Raw genomic sequence first — 3,963 nt, forward strand, 5'->3', positions numbered from 1 at the left:
ATTAGCCGTGGCATATAAACTACAGTTACCGGCAATGTAAGTACCGGCACAAGCTTGTTTACCCGGCACAAGCTTGTTTACCCGGCAGTTAATATGCCATCACGTTGATTTCACTAGCAAAAGCAAATTGATCTGGGCTACAAATCGCTAATTTAATATGCATTCATTTTGTCCAGGCAATCAAGACAAATGACACTATTTCATAATTCACATTTGGGCCTCATCATAAAACTTTAACTTCATTCAATAAAATTAACGACCAAATACATATGTTTCTAGAAACGCCCATATATAAGGATGTTGTGCAACAAAAGGAAAATTACATATGTTTTTGGATGCGACACACGACCAGAATGAGCATATAGTGGCTTCTATGCTAAACTCGCAACCAAAATTAGCTTTCCCCATGGTTGTAATGTTCCCAACAACACGAGGCCCTAATCATTCAAAATGCTTATAGTTTATTGCTTTAACTTCCGCTAGCCTCTCGCTCTTGTGCTTCAGCATTGTCTCCTCTTCCTTTTTCCATTCTATTTCCTGAAAAGAGAAATTTTTGGCACATTAGAATTTACACGTCAGATGTAAGTAGATTGTCGTTTGTTTTCCTTCTCATCGTTGCCTTTTGTTTTCCTTCTGACACATCATCTAGATGTTCCAAGTAAAACATGGTCAGGTTCATAGTTTTACATGTTGAAGGGGGCAAACAAATACGAAGTCATGACAGCATGGCAAAACTTGGAACCCAAATTTGGCCATATTCAATTTTATTTTTAAAAAATGCTTCACAAGCATGAATGGTAGATGTGCACGTGTGTACAGAATGTCACCCCCATTTGTCAAACCATCTTTTTGGACTCAGACTAGAACAAAAATAAAAAAATAAGTAAATAAGTTCAGGTTGGATATATCACTTACCAAGTGTACTCTCTGCCTCCATTCAAACTTCTCCTCCTAGCATGTTGTAGCCTTTGCTCAGCTGATAATTACTTGCCCTGACATAATACATGGAACATATAAGAATCCATGCTTCATGTTATTCTTAAGAAACATTAACTTATTGAGTAAAAACTAGATTGAAGACCCCAACCTTATAAAAGCAGCATGTAATAACAATTAAATTCTAGAAGAGTACTCCACTTTCAGTCTGTCTTAGCAGCAAAATGAAAGGAGACATAAATATTTTCTCTAGCTAGTTATTTTTCTTCCATGTAACAGTATATGTGCATGATGACAGTTGAACTAGATGATCTCACATCGATCGACCAATGGGAATAAACAGCACAATACAAAAATCGTTTTACCCAAAGCTTGCTTGTAAAACTCCTACAGTGTTTTACTGATTTAGTATTCAGTTGTAGCATCCACTTGTTTAGCACCAAAAGATTATTGAACCCCCTATACTGATAAGACTTAATAAAACATGTGTGCAGTCATTTAGAAGTATCCACTGCGGCACTGCCTTAGTGCATAGATCATTTAGAAGTTTTCACTGGCAGAGAGCATATCTACAGTCCTTTATGTACAATATAAATTGAAACTGCAAACATTCCCTGGTGCTTCCTATCAAGATGTCTGAAGATGAAAACGATAAAATGTTCTGAAGAACTGTTCTTACTCGATTAAATGGAGAAATATTTGAGTAGTGACTACCCTGAGTTCAAGCATTACAAAATACTAGATGTTTCCTTTCGCACAAACAACACATGTCCAAGCATAATGTGTATATAAGTATGAAAGATAGATCACAGTAGCTGATAGCACAGGCAAGCAACATAGATGGGTATATCATATTCAGGCAAGCAACATGTCCAAGCTTAATTTTTGGTACCGATGTGAACTTGTTCTTTATATAATATATGGGAATATCACATTCAGACAACAACTTTCACAGAACATAAATAATAAACTTCATATCAGAGAACTAACACTTTTGCAAGTTCAAATCTTTAAATTCTAGAAGCAATACTCCACTTTCAGTCTATATTTGTAGCAAACAGAGAAGAGACAGAAAGAGATTCTCTATCTGATTGCTCTTCTTACATGTACAAGTATATGTGCGTGATGACGAGTGAACTAAATGATCTCACATCAATCGATCAATGGAGATAAACAAGGGTACTTGTTCATTCCAACTACATGTTCATTAGTCAAAGTTCGTTTTCTTTTAACATCCAGAATTAGCACAAAGAGCACTTAATCATAGTAAATGGAAGAATACCCATTGGCACCAAGAATTAGAGTTGTGAAGAGCATCTTCATTGGTACATTCAAGCACAAGTTTGAGAGAAAAAAATGTTACCTCAGTATTGAACTCCTATGAAATAATTAGCTAGATGGTAAATCAGGGCAGGAAAAGTAGCTACTTTTGTAGAGAAATTTTTAATATCAAATCCACACTCATGTCTATAAATTTAGCTCTTTCAGATGGAGGCACCAAAAACTTTATAGAGCGCTACATTTCCCTACTACTATAGTACACAGTTTTTTTGAATTTGGATTAGCAGTCCGCCCAGACTCCAGAGCAAATACAAGTCATTGATTTGTTCCATAAAATGAATATCCACCGTTCATCAGTACCTTGCGCAAGAGATCTAATGGTTGACATTTCTTAGATTCGCTATGTACGGGCAGGCGCCAAAACGACTCCGGGACCTTTCTGGAATCCTGACGGCTCCAAATGGGCCCACTGGTGAAACTCTGCTATTCAAGATCTTTTGTGGCTATGATCGGGAAACAACGATGACTAGAGTAACCTTCCTTCTACTCCGTGAACAACTAGCTTGTACAGAGCACTAATCGTTTGTATCTACCAAGTTTCGAAGCAGCAACTTGCCAATCCTTTGGACGGGATTTAACACTCAACAGCATACATACTACTCCCGTCTCAAAATAAATGTTGCTCAAGTAAACGGATGAGTGAGTGAAGAACACGTGCATAGCTCGTGCCTTCGACTAGTATACACAGTCTTCAGTTGCGCAATGTCTGAACCTGAATAAATAAAGACTGATCCATGTACTAAAAAGGATGGATACAAGCAAATGAAATAGGCACATATACTTGCATATTAAGATAACAAAATGAAATATACACTAATCTGGCTGAAACCCTTTACAAATCACGAGCACCAGGAATTCCTCGAACAAACCAATCACTGCTAGAACCAGTCTCCAATCCTTTCACTAATAGCACATGCATCAATTTGGTAGGAAAAGGAGAAAAACAATAAGGAACACGCTTAGTAGTAACTCGGTGGAAGGGGAAATCTGCCTTCGTACGGACAACTGGACAATGCGCATCATGAGTTCTCCTCGAGCAGAAAAGAAAAGATTAACAACCTTGGTAAGGAAGATCTCACCTGCATCAGGTTTCCACCAAGACGGATCTGAGGAAAGTATTGTACCAGCATAGTAGAGATGGGACACCACGCTCGCCGTTGGCGGGGAGGAAGCCGTGGTGGGCAGTCCGCCTATGCTCGTCGGCGTGATGGACCGTAAAGAAGAGATGGAGGCGACCAGAATCGTCGACCAGTTCTGGTGGTGGTGTCGAAGGGAGGGAGGCGACGACGACCTTGCACATCAGAGGCGTATCGAGGGAGGCGACGCCGAGATCCAAGCACCGCCGCCATAGATCCCGATGGGGTCGCACAGGTCAATGAAAGTGGTGGTGGTGGAGGGCATGGTCAACGGCAGAGGGGGCGGCGGCGGCGGTCGAGGAAGAGGTCGTCGATTTGGGGGAGGGTTCGATTCGGGGGAGAATAGGTCGTGTGGTGGCTGTAATTCTTCTTCTTTTTTGAGCGGTGGCTGTAATTCTTTTGAGTGGAAATGTCGCGCGCTCTCCCGCGCCAACGCGCGTTTGGGCCAAATATTATTTTGGGCTCGCGCCACAGGCAGGCTCGGCAGATAGTGGGCCGTAGTTCAGTTCTCCCGGCAGTTTTGATGACCTAAGATGTGGACACTATTACT

The 3,963-nt window shown here is 40.5% G+C and overlaps 1 long non-coding RNA gene across 2 annotated transcripts; it reads right to left on the reverse strand.

Annotated features, from left to right (window-relative positions):
- Positions 1–223: 223 nt before the first annotated feature.
- Positions 224–3,725, reverse strand: LOC109782686 (uncharacterized). 2 transcript variants are annotated; one of them, XR_012204131.1, is made up of 3 exons: positions 3,357–3,725; positions 916–992; positions 224–537 (listed from the first exon to the last, which is right to left on the reverse strand). It is a non-coding gene; the product is annotated as an uncharacterized lncRNA (long non-coding RNA). The 2 variants fall into 2 exon arrangements; XR_002237547.4 differs by lacking the exon at positions 3,357–3,725 and having other exon boundaries at positions 916–1,163.
- Positions 3,726–3,963: the final 238 nt, after the last annotated feature.

The sequence above is a fragment of the Aegilops tauschii genome, chromosome 3, assembly GCF_002575655.3.
Source record: "Aegilops tauschii subsp. strangulata cultivar AL8/78 chromosome 3, Aet v6.0, whole genome shotgun sequence".
NCBI classification, from domain to species: domain Eukaryota; kingdom Viridiplantae; phylum Streptophyta; class Magnoliopsida; order Poales; family Poaceae; genus Aegilops; species Aegilops tauschii.